The following is a 13,431-nucleotide window of genomic DNA, read 5'->3' on the forward strand; positions in this document are numbered from 1 at the left end:
TGTGCTCACTCCTGGCAGCTCTCTGCTAGGAAAAAATGCAGCCTTTCCCCTTCCATCCATAATCATGCACTTTTCAGACAGGCTGCATTCCTCCTCCCTGAAGTCAGCAGCTTCTTGCTCTGGCCAGTCACAGAGAACCTACGCATACTCAATGATCCATTCTACTGGGTCAGTTCTCTACTATCTAGGCTGAAGGAAAAGCAGCAGAGAAATGGTCCTCCAAAAGATGACCAGCACACACACAAAGTACACATGTATCAATACCTATTTCCCCTTTTTCTATCGCCATGAATATGCACTATGGACTGAGCACTAGCTGGGTCTTACAGGAACCACAAACAAGAAGCAGCAGCAGCCCCCGCTCTCATGACAGGAGGCCAGTATTGGTGACATCATGTCGTTCAGAGCTCAGATCTGTGTATCACCCATCCATGTTTCACAAGCCAAGATCCCCAACTGCCAAGGCCACCTGTCCAATCCCTCGGCAAGTTCTCCTGTGTCTTAGGTTCCCAAAGCTATTGCATACGATCTCATGGGAAAGAAAAGCTAATAAACATCAGTTTTATACTCTCTGTTTTCTTTCCTACTGTAGCTTTATAATAAGTTTTGAAAACAGTACAAATCTTCCAACTTTGTCCTTTTTCAAAATTGTTTTTGTTTTTCTAGTTCTTTTCTTCTGTATAAATTTTAGAATCGACTTGTTCATTTCTATGGAAAATGTCCTGCTGGATTATAGTTTTCAGCCTATATGTCTGGCAACTAGTATTTCATGGTTTTTGGTGCTGTTGTAGAGAGTGCATTTTAAAAATTTACTTAAATTTCCAAATGGTATTACTAGTATACAGTATTAGGATAATTTTTTTTTTTTTTTTTTTTTTTTGGTACAGTGATCCTATATCCTGTGATCTTACATGTTAGTACTAGTAGCTTTTCTGTAGATTTGGAGGAAATTTTCTATATAGACAATCTTATTATATGCGAATATCGCTATTTTTCCCTTTCCAATGCATGGGCCAGTAGTCATTTATCGATATGAGAGTTGGACTATTAAGAAACCTGAGTGCCGAAGAATTGATGCTTTTGAACTGGGGTGTTGGAGAAGACTCTTGAGAGTCCCATGGACTGCAAGGAGATCAAACCAGTCAATCCTAAAGGAAATCAGTCTTGAATATTCATTGGAAGGACTGATGCTGACACTGAAACTCCAGTACTTTGGCCACCTGATGCGAAGAACTGACTCATTGGAAAAAGACCCTGATGCTGGGCAAGATTGAAGGCAGGAGGAGAAGGGACGACAGAGGATAAGATAGCTGGATGGCCTCACCAACTCTATGAATGTGAGTTTGAGCAAGCTCCAGGAGTTGGTAATGGACAAGGAAGCTTGGTGTGCTGCAGTCCATGGAGTCACAAAGAATCGGACAGGACTGAGTGACTAAACTGAATCCATGGGCCTTTGTTTATCTTTTCTTGCCTTATTGTGTTGCCTGAAACCACCATTATAACATTGAAGAGAACAATAAGAATGGACATTGTTGCTTTAGGTCTTCCCTTGGTGCTTCATTTCAGAATGTCTTTCCTCCAGCAATTTACTGTTGACATTGGTTTTTCATTGCTTGCTAGCTTGGTGGGGGTGGAGGTGCTCACATTTCTTATTCTCAGTGATCCCGTCCCTCCCAGAGCAGTAAAAAGTCTGTAATGATCTGGACCCACTCCTTTTCCTGTCTTTTCTCCATGGATACAGGAGTCTTTCTATTTCCTTCCCCCCGGCTGTACTAGACCTTCCTCTGTGCCCTAAACCCTGCCTTTTTTCCCCTAAGCAGCTTATGTTTGGTAGCAGAGAAAGAGGTGAAGCATCTGGGGCAGGGCTTTGCTCCTTTCCTAAAGTGGTTACTAGATGTCTACCAGAGGCCTTCCTTTTAAAAATGGTTTTCAGGACTTCCCTAGCAGTCCAGGGATTAGGACTATGCCTTCTACATCGGAGGTGCAGAGAGCTAAGATCCCATACGCCTCTTAGCCAAAAAAAAACCAAAACATAAAACAGAAGCAATGTTGTAACACATTCAGTAAAGACATTTAAAAAATGGTCCACACAAAAAAACTAAAAGTTTTCTACCCTTTTAAGAGGGTACCCTTCTTCCATGGCCTCCGTTGGCCAGAATTAAGAAGCCCTCTGATCCGGAGACAACCTAAGGGATTTTGTGGTGCCCAAGTGACCCCTCCCCTCTGAGAGTCAAACTTTGTCCTGGACCATGTCCCTCAGTCCAACTCCTGTCCAGAGCCTTCTCTAACTCTTATGCAAGCAGGTCCCAGGGCCCCCTCCTCAGCTCTGCATCCCACCGGGTCTGCTCTCAGAGCGGCACCAGCTCACTCTAGGGCCTGCACAACAAGGAACGTAAACTTCCCTATTTTATCCCTGAGGAAACAGGCTCAGGGGAACTTAGTGATGGCCCCACAGTCACATAGTCAGGCAGTGCCAGAGCCAGGATTCAAGCTGGCCCTCTCCCTCAGTGCTCATCAGCCACCGTTATTCAATCAGACATCTGTGAGGTGGAAGAGAGGCAGGATTTTTTTAGGACTGAGGAAATGAAGAAGGTCTTTGAGTTTGGGTGACAGCATGCAGCGGAATAGGACTGGGATTGAAGATTCAGGAGAGAGGGATCTAAGGGGAGGGAGGTAGATAGGGAATAGGAGCTGTTTAAATTGGATCAGCAGGGGAGAAGGGGAAGATCTTGGGGCTTCCCTGGTGGCTCAGACTGTAAAGAATCTGCCTGCAAAGGAGACCGGGTTCGATCCCTGAGTCTGTAAGATCCCCTGGAGAAGGGAATGGCAACCCACTCCAGTATTATTGCCTGAAGAATTTAATGGACAGAGGAGCCTGGTGGCCTGCAGTTCATGGGGTCGCAAACAGTCAGACACGACCGAGTGACTTTCACTCAGAAGGGAAGAGCTTAGGGCCTTGGAACTACAACTCCAAAGCAGAAGCCTCTAACCTGACGTCCAGTTCCCTCCAGTGCTAGGAGGGGGCGAAGATTGGAAAATATAGGGCTTAATTCAGTGGCCCTACATAAAGTGACAGACTTTATTTTCTTGGGCTCCAAAATCACTGCAGATGGTGACTGCAGCCACAAAATTAAAAGACGCTTGCTCCTTGGAAGAAAAGCAATGACAAATCTAGACACCATATTAAAAAGCAGAGATATTACTTTGCCGACAAAGGTCTGTATAGTCAAAGCTATGGTTTTTCCGGTAGTTATGTATGGATATGAGAGTTGGATCATAAAGAAGGCTGAAAGCTGAAGAATTGATGCTTTCAATCTGTGGTGTTGGAGAAGACCCTTGAGAGTCCCTTGGACTGCAAGGAGATCCAACCAGACCATCCTAAAGGAAATCAGTCCTGAATATTCATTAGAAGGACGGACGCTGAAGCTGAAATTCCAGTACTTTAGGCACCTGATGCAAAGAACAGACTCATTGGAAAAGACCCCAATGCTGGGAAAGATTGAAGGCAGGAGGAGAAGGGGCCAACAGAGGAAGAGATGGTTGGATGGCATCACTGACTCAATGGACATGCATTTGAGCAAGCTCCGGGAGTTGGTGAAGGACAGGGAAGCCTGGCGTGCTGCAGTCCACGGGTTCACAAAGAGTCCGACATAACTGAGTAATTGAACAACAGCAAATTCAGTGGTCTCCACAGCAACTTTCCCTAGCAGCCCTCCCAGGGAACAGGAATGGAGATGATATGGACAGCCAGTGGGGTGGGGCAGGGGGATAAAGTGCTGCCAGAGAGAAGCAGGTCAGACTGTGGTTGCCCAGAGGGACAATGCCCTGCCTGGAGAAAGTGGGTCCAGCAGAAGTCAGTCAATACACATTTTTCTTAATTGTTTTCAATGTCCCAGGAAGCATCTGTGGAAGAATTCTGTGAATCCCTAGCGAGAGTTGGTGGTGGAGACACTGCTTCTGCTGTCACTGTGCATGCCTGAGCTCAGAGGAGGCAGCTGTGTCCTCCTGGTGGCAGGGAGGCGTCTGCTCCTGGGCCTGGGGGAAGGCACAGGAGGCTATCCGTGTCAGGTGGTAGGAGGAAGAGAGAAGGTGAGAGCATGGAGACCAGGGGAGAGAAATGGCTTCGGCATGAGGGCCTTAAATGTCGTTGTAAAGCCAGGGGCTCTGTGACGCCTGCCTGAGCACGGGCGGGATGTCAGAGGTGCTGCTCGGGCCCTTCGTGTACATGCCATCTTCGCCTGTCATTAGGTGCTCAACAAATACCTGTTAAGTATGTGAGAATATGTAATCCCCTAATACCTTTATACCTACTGAGAAAACTAGGATCAAAAGGCAGAATTCTGAGAATGACCCCCAATGACTCTGACCTTGTAGGGCTCCTCTTCCCTTTGAGTGTCGGTGTTACCTGTGAAAATGATGAAATATCATTCCCACGATTATCTTACATTATATGACAAAAGGGAGACCACTGGGTGGGCCTAATCTTACCATTCAAGCCTTTTCAAAGCAGAGTTTTCTCCAGCTGGTGGCAGAAGGGGAAATCAGACAGATTTGAAGCAGCAGAATAATTCAATGAACTGTCACTGGCTTTGAAGATGGAAGGTCACATATAAAAACCACTGAGTGGTCCTAGGTGCTGAGATCCTAGGTCCTCCTAGGAGCCGAGAGCTACCCCCAGATGACAGACAGCAAGGCAATGAGATCTTAGTCCTATAATCACAAGGAACTGAAAACTGCCAACAACCTGAATAAGCCTGAAGTGGATTCTTCCCTGGGACCACCAGATAAGGGCCCAGTCACACCTACATTTCATGCCAAAGAATTGATGCTCTTGAACCGTGGTATTGGAGAAGACTCTTGAGAGTCCTTTGGACTGCAAGGAGATCAGACCAGTCAATCCTGAAGAAAATCAGTCCTGAGTATTCATTAGAAGGACTGATGCTGACGCTGAAACGCCAATACTTTGGCCACCTGATGCGAAGACCTGACTCATTGGAAAAGACCCTGATGCTGGGAAAGATGGAAGGCGGAAGGAGAAGGGGACGACAGAGGATGAGATGGTTGGATGGCATCACTGACACAATGGACGTGAGTTTGAGCAAGCTCTGGGTGTTGGTGATGGACAGGGAAGCCTGGCATGCTGCAGTCCATGGGGTCACAAAGAGTCAGACGCAACTGAATGACTGAACTGAACAACTTCATTTGGCCTTACAGGAACCTAAGCAGAGAACTCAACCATCCCCACCTGGATTCTTGACCTACAGAACTGAGCCAATCAATACATATGCTGCTGCTAAGTCTGTGATCATTTACTACACAGCCACAGAAAACTAATTCAGCCCTTGTCCACAACACAGAGAGCCCACAAGGACCAGCCCCCAAGTTCCGCATCACTCATGGAGCAGACGAGGTTTGCACCCCATGCAAGCCACAACCACCCAGTCCGCTGTGGGCCTGTCCCACCCACAGGTGCCTCAAAGCGCCCTCAACACTCACTGTGGAAAGTGCTCTGAGAAGCCTGTTGGAGACGGAGGGCATTTCCTGCTGCCAGGCCCTCTCCCAGCTGGGTCAAAGGTGGCCACCTTCAACCAAACACTCAAGCTCCCCCTCTTCAGGGCACCCCCTGGGAAGTGGCTGCCTCACCCCAAACTACATTTCCCAGCTCTCCTTCCTTTCCTCGCACCCCCACACCTAGTCATCTCCCTTGTGCATCTGGGCAGATCGCAGAGTATCTCACTCAGAAGTCAGCACAGCCTCACACTTCCTCTCTACAGCCTTCAGTGGCTCCCCATCGCCTTCCAAATAAAGCCCACGTTCCCAGTCAGTCCCTGTTCCCACTCAATCCAGGCTCCTCTTCCGTCAGAGCCCCTGGGGGCCTCAGAGGTGCCCTATGCCTCACCGTTTCCCCACAGACCTCCCCATACAGGTGAAAGGTGTAAATAAAACATCTATCACAAAGGCACATTATTATCATTGATGATGATCGTGATCAGCTGAAACAACCTTCTCTCCCTCCTCATCTAAGTCCTAGCTGTCCTTCTAGACAACCCATTTCCCACCTCCTCTGGGGGCCTGTGAGGGTTAACTTTATGTGTCAACGTGATATGGCTAAAGGATGCCCAGATTGCTCATGAAATATTATTTCAGGGTGTTTCCAGAAGAGGCTAGCTTTGGAATTGGAGACTAAGTGGAGAATATGCCTCACCAATTCAGTGAGCTTCATCTAACCCATTAAGGGGCAAAATAGGAAAACAAACAAACAAAAAAAGATGTGGAGGAAGATGAATTTTCTCTCTATTTAAGCTGGGACATCCATCTCCTCCTGCCCTTGGATGTAGGTGCTCCTGGTTCTCAGGCTTCGGGGTTTGGACTGAAATGTCACTACTGGATTTCCTGGGCCTCTGACTTGCAGGTGGGCAGATTGTGGAACCTCTGAGCCTCCACAGTCGCATCAGCCAATCCCTTGTAATAAATCTTTCTATATCTATCTGTATATTCTATTGGTTCTACTTCTCTGGAGAACCCTGACTAAAATAGACCCTCCCAGATGCTCCCAGCAGACATGAGCCCCCCCACCCCTTTCCTCTGCTCACCTTCTAGGACTTGGGTCACACAATTTATCAACACTGCTCATTACCAGGTGTCACAGCTTGGGTTCTTGGAGAAGACTCTAAGATGGAGTTTGAGGTGTTTATTAAGGAGGGCCCTGGGATCAACACCTGTGGAAGGGAGAGGACGCAGCAAGAGTGGGTAGAGGAGAAGCTGAGCTGTGGTGCAGGTCCAACGCCAGGGGCCTCTGGAGCACGTGTGCCCTCGAGAGGTGTCCTGAGCAGGGCCGAGGTGGCCAGGCCTTTATGCTCCTGCTTCAGCAAGTCAGGCGATGCGGGAAGGAGTATAACCTTAGTGAAGCATCTCTTGGCAGCTGGAGCCATCCCAGAAGAACTGACAGAGTTCCCAGCAGCTAGGGCAACGTGTCCTCCAGAAGGAAGACCTGGGTGCTGCATTGCCCTGTCCCCCACAATTTGACACATGGCTCTCACCTCCCCCACCTGCTCCAGGCACCGTCCCTGGAGACAAGGAAACCTAGAGACTGAGTCAACCCTGTATCCTTTGCTTCCCTTCTCCCACCCTCAGCAACCTCCAAGTACCACCTTCAGTACAGGCCCCAGGGCTAGCTGAGTTCAGAGGGTGTCTATACACTGGATGCAGGTGTTTTAGCTGGAAGCCGGGCGTCTGGGTTCCCTGCATGACCTCTTGATGCTGGCCCTCAGGGAGCAGATACTGCTTCCAGGACGGGTTTTACAGAAATGTGGGCATGTGTATTGGCTGTCACACTGAAGGGGTGTGGGTCACTATTAGTGGGGCAGGGGATGGTCCTGCAACAGCAAATCGTCCCAGGTCCCCAGTCGGTGGAAAACCCGTCTCTAAATCTCCAAGTTGAGAACCTAACTCTGTCTTACATATAAACACACAGTGTTTTGTTGCATGGCTTTAAAAGCACACACTGAGTTTTCCAGGAATACACAACTACTACATAAATTAAGGGAACACGCATACTTTGTTTAGTTTGGAATCTTATCAAGAAATATTCCTCTTTCAGAAAATTGTGTCAGGTATTTGACTCACTAGGACAACACCCCTGTATCCACCTGTATTTCACCTGTCACGTTCTTAATGCTCCTATTTATAGCTAAAGCCAGGGGTAATTAAACATGCCACGGTCTTCCTAGTGTAGTGATGTTTAAACATTACAGACTGAAATACATTTTACTTTATTCCTCAATAGCTTTTAATTTCTTCCTTATTTTACAATTAGAGCAATATATATATATATATATATATATATTAAATTATGTGTCTGTATTGGCTGTAATATCTGTGAATTTCTTTTCAGGATGATAAAAGGGGCGTCCACAGTATTTTATATCAGAAGGAGGGTGATCGGTCTGACAAGTTAAGAACCTCAAACCTGGGTGGGTGCCCTCCTCTTGGGCCTGACCGATCTCCCAAACTCACCTACCACCACCACCAGCCTGGAGAGGTGGGCATCGGGCCCCGGGGCAGAGGTCGCCCCCTGCAGGCTGTCAGCCTTTCTTTTCGGAAAGCTGGGCCAAAAGAAGCCCTGGATTTGATGATTCAGTCTGGGACAGAGGATTCTTTTCTCACCATGTCTGTTTCCAAAATACCCTCCAGATTCACCACCATTGATCCTGAGCCCTCTTACCATACTAGGGACCTGGGTGGAGGTGCAGGAGGGGATGGGGGAGGCATGAGGTGGTGCCAGCCCCATCCCCCTTCATGGGAACTTAATGGACTTTGGGGCCCAGAGGTAGGCCTCTCCCAGCCTGACCTCCTTGATGGGTGACCATTTCCAGGTTTCATTCTCACTCCTCAAGGCCATCTCAAGGCCATTATCTCTTGCAAGTCCTCCCTGGATACTTTGGCCAGTGATGCTGGGCCCAGGCTAGGCAGGCATCTCCCCAGGCAGAGGCAGAGAGGTCAGCCCCCACCTAACTGAGCTTACAGCATCAGTGTGTGTCTAGGGGAGTCATGAGGATATCTGAACAACCAGGAAGGTGCCCCACTGGAGTGGGGCTACCAGTAAAATACAGAGTGTCCAGTTCATTTATATTTCAGATGAACAGCAAATAATATTTTTAGAATAAATATGTCCTATGCAATCCTTGGAACTTACTTAACACTAAAGAAGTATAAGTTGCTTGTATGAAGTTGAAATGTATCTGGGTGTTCTGAGTTTTTATTTGCTAACTCTGGTAACCCTCCTTAGAACACAAGTCCACGTGTCTGTGTGTGACACAACATTGTTAGCTCAACTGAGTACGGGGACACTGCATGTGTGTGCAGGGGCCGTGCTCCAACCCTAAAGTCACCAGGAGAAGGCACGCTTGGAAAACGACACTACAGTGAAGGCCAGGCCTTACGAGAAAGGGGATGGGCCAGTGGATCCAACCCCGAATTCTAGGCCTGTAACCCAGAGATTTTCAGCCCTAGTGGGGCTCCAGGGTCCTCTAGGGTTGAGATTCCCAGAGCTACCCCTCTGCGCGCACACCGCCACCCCCACCCCCAGAGGCTGGCTCCTTCAGCTGAGGCTGGAACCTGGCTCATGTTTCTTACACATCCTTCACGACTGAAGGGCGGTGACAGTTTTGTCATCAGAGCCAGTTAAGGCCTGGATCTGGGCTTGGAGGAGCCGGAAACAGGCAGGAGACTTCCGCAAAGATGAGTGGTGGGCTCAGACCCCCAGTGGTTATACTGGCTGGGGCCCGGCTTACCTTCTGAAGTCGGTAGTCCAGCCTCCTGGACAAAAGTCAGGCTCCGCCTTCCCGGGGGTCTCCTGCCTCCCTGTGGAGAGGAAGATGCTAGTATGAATGACTCTGTTCTCATGAAGAAACTGAGGTCACAAGACCGGGTCAGGATGGGAGTCCAGCACACCGGAGTCCAAGCTGACGGAGGACCAGGCTCCAGCCTGATGCCCGCCCGTTTCAGCCTGGGTCTCCACATCCCCCTTCCCCCTGCCCTGAGGCTGACCAGGTCTGATCTCAAGCAACCTGTTGTGCTGTCCCTTCTCAGCCCCTGAGTTCTAAATCCCTGGCCACCCCCTCCTGTCCCCCTCCCCTCTACGCTGGGTGATGTTCTGCACACTGGCCGTCCCTGCTCTGCCCTGAAGGTACCCTGTCAGGATCACTGGCCACGGCTCCTACTTCAGCTGAGGGCTTTAAGGGTCCAGACCAGCACCCTTCACTGCTGGGTCCCTTGGCACAGTGTTCTGAGAGTGTTTGAGGAATGAAGAGGGGGAACCAGTCTCAACAAATGGCCACCAGAACTGACTTCTCCAACTGTCCTCGGGTGCCTGAATATCATGAAGCACAGGAGCTGCTCACACCACCTTCCAAGAACTTAGGACTCTCAGCTGTAGGATGCAAATACCTTCTGATTAGAAACAAGCCGAAAAAATCACCTATCAGTAAGCACTTACATGGTCACACAGAGCAAGGCATAGGCTGCGCAAACAACTGCGTAGACAACCTCGAACTCCCATTTATCCAATGATTTCACTGTTGGTCTTTCGAAAGTCCTCAGCGTTCAATAGAATGGATATTTGAATATCTTAGGATCACATAGAATTCAGAGGCCTTAAGGTTAAGTGAAAAATTCTATTTATATAGGAAGTACCCTACATACAAACTTTCAAGGTGTGAACTTTCAAAGGCATGAATTACCCAGACACCACTGGATCATTTTTTTCTAGACGGTGGATAGAGTAGAATCCAGCAAGAAATAAGAACCTGTGCCTTCAACATCAGGCATGAGTGAGATCGCAGCTCGCCCTCTGTCTCCTGTTGCTGACGATCCTTCAGCTCTACCGTCTCCCACCTCCTCTCCCTTCTCCAGTCAGTAACTCTTCTTGCCTGTTCATCTGATGCCGGCCCCTGTATACCAGCTCTTGTACTGTACTACTGTACGTTTCAAATTACTATACTGTCAGAATAAAAATATTTTCTTTACTTTTAGTGTTTGTTTTTTATGTATTTTTTGTGTGAAAAGGGGCTTCCAGGTGGTGCTAATGGTAAAGAATCCGCCTGCCAATGCAGGAGATGCAAGAGACATAGGTTCGATTCCTGGGTAGGGAGAATCCCCTGGAGAAGAAAATGGCAACCCACTCCAATATTCTTGCCTGAAAATTCCCATGGACAGAGGAGCCTGGCGGGCTTCAGTCCATGAAGTCTCAGAGAGTTGGACATGACTGAGCAAACATATTATAAACCTACAACAGTGCAGTACTATACCACTGATTGTGTTAGTTGGGCACCTAAGCTAACTTTGTTGGACTTAAAAACAAATTAGACTTATGAATGTGCTTTGGAATGGAACTTGTTTGTATGCAGGGGACTTACTGTATAATGTTATTAGTTTCCTACTGCTGCTCTAACAAATTATCACAAACTTAGTGGCTTAAAATTACACTGACTTATTATCTTGCAGTCCTGGGTAACAGAATTCCCCAGTGGGTCTCACAGGGCTAAAATGAAGGTGTTGCAGAACTGCGTTTCTGCTGAAGGCTCGAGGGGAAAATCTGCTTCCATACCTCCTCCAGCTTCTAGACATCACTCTCATTTCTTGGCTCATGGCTCCCTGCCAGCCAGCAATCACATCACTCCAACCTCTGCTTCTGTTATCCCCCCACTCTATATCTCACTTTCCAGCCTCCCTCTTTCTCTTATAAGGATCTGTGAAAACACTGGACCCACCTGGATAATGCAAACTAATCTCCCGTCTCAAGATCCTTGACCCAATCTTGTCTGCGAAGTCCCTTTTGTCACGTAAGTTACATATTCGAAGATTCTGGCAATTAGGATATGGACGTCTTTGGCAGGGGGTGGTATTATTGTGCCCACTACACCCAGTTTCAGAGTCAAAATGCAATCAGGTTATCAGCCTGAGAGGGGTGCTGCACCAGAAGAACTAGGAGGTATGTGGGAAATTTGGCACCAAGGATATGGGCTCCTTGACCTTGACACTGATATTTTTGTAATAAGAAGTAATCTGGGGGCTTCCCTGGTGGTCCAGTGGCTAAGAGTCCATGCTCCCAATGCAGGAGGCCAGATTCACTTCCTAGTCAGGGAAGTAGATCCCACATCCTGCAACTAAGATTTCACATGCTAAAACTAAAGATCCCAAAAGCCGCAACTAAAAATCCTGCATGCTGCAATAAAGATCTGGCATAGTCAAATAAACAATTTTTTTAAAAAAAGGAAGTAATTTTTACATGTTTGGTATTTATAATGCTTGTAATTTATTAGATAATTTGATCTTCTAGAATGACAGCCTTTTAACAAATAATTGAAAGTGTAAAACTGAGTAATTTAAACTGAGGGTTTTAGGTTGAACTCTTATCAAGTTTATATACAAAACTAGAACCCATAAGAGAACTTTAAATTCACCAAAATTTTTGAAAGTGAAAGTGTTGGTTGTTCAGTTGTGTTTGACTCTTTGTGACCCCATGGACTGTAGCCCGTCAGGGTCCTCTGTCCATGGGATTCTGCAGGCAAGAATACTGGAGTAAGTTGCCATTTCCTTCTCCAGGGGATCTTCACTACGAAGGTATTGAACCTGGGTCTTCTGCATTGCAGGCAGATTCTTTACCCTCTGAACCACCAGGGAAGCCATTTTAATTTTTACTACTATTTAATTTAAATTTTCTATGAGTTTAACTTAATTGGTCATAAGGATTACCTAGTAGGAAGGAAGCTCTTCTTGGTTAAGTTAGGAACAGAGTACTGAAATAGGAAGTCTCATTTTTAAACAATGTTTAAAATATTTTAAGATATTTGAGTTTATAAACTGGACCAAATATTATTCCAAGCCTCTCAAAGGAGGTTGTTAAAATTCGCTGTATATAAATAGAAAAACAAGGTTTGCAAGCTGAACTTAAATTCTAGAAGCAAACCCCTAGTTTCACCTGCCCCTTGGCCCAGAGGGGAGAGGTGTTGTGCTGGGGCGGCCACCACAGCCTGAGGAAAGACTAGAGTGAGATCCCAACGAGCTGCGGAGACCAAGTCTCATCCGAAGGGCTGGGTGGATGCCTATGGCTGCGGTTTTTAAAGTCATATTGGTACTGTTGTTTTGAACTTTTTTTTTATTATCAGAAAAATAAAATAAGTACATATTTTAGATATAATTTTTCAGTATAAAAAGGGTATAGTTATAGGATCAAAAAATTAAGTAGAAACACTATCATGTTAGAATTGAATTAGAGAGGACCCTTGCTTTCCTTAAAGGCAGATTTAGATGACTCAGGCCCACCTTGCTAAAAAAGACAACTTAAAAAAAACTGGCCACAATATTTTAAATAATCTTAAAAGCATCAAAAAGCTAACCATATATGAAGAAATTGCCCAGCTGTTTACAATAGCCAGGACATGGAAGCAACCTAGATGTCCATCGGCAGATGAATGGATAAGAAAGCTCTTGTACATACACACAATGGAATATTACTCAGCTATTAAAAAGGAATGCATTTGAATCAGTTCTAATGAGGTGGATGAAACTGGAGCCTATTATACAGAGCAAAGTAAGTCAGAAAGAAAAACACCAATACAGTATATTAATGTATATATATGGAATTTAGAAAGATGGTAACGATGACCCTATATGCGAGACAGCAAAAGAGACACAGATGTAAAGAACAGACTGTTGGGCTCTGTGGGAGAAGGCGAGGTGGGATGATTTGAGAGAATAGCGTTGAAACAAGTATATTATCACATGAGAAATAGATCGCCAGTCCAGGTTCGATGCATGAGGCAGGGTGCTCAGGGCTGGTGCACTGGGATGACCCAGAGGGATGGGATGGGGAGGGAGGTGGGAGGGGGATTCAGAATGGGGGACACATGTACACCCATGGCTGATTCA

General features: G+C 46.8%; 1 long non-coding RNA gene across 2 annotated transcripts in view; it reads right to left on the reverse strand.

The window, feature by feature from the left end:
- Positions 1-13,431, reverse strand: part of LOC122704818 — a 117,896-nt gene that overhangs the window by 94,481 nt on the left and 9,984 nt on the right. For both annotated transcript variants that reach the window (XR_006343946.1, XR_006343945.1), the window contains exon 3: positions 9,294-9,363. This is a non-coding gene — a long non-coding RNA (uncharacterized LOC122704818). The remainder of the gene's footprint in view (positions 1-9,293; positions 9,364-13,431) is intronic.

The sequence above is a fragment of the Cervus elaphus genome, chromosome 12 (assembly GCF_910594005.1).
Source record: "Cervus elaphus chromosome 12, mCerEla1.1, whole genome shotgun sequence".
Classification (NCBI taxonomy): Eukaryota; Metazoa; Chordata; class Mammalia; order Artiodactyla; family Cervidae; genus Cervus; species Cervus elaphus.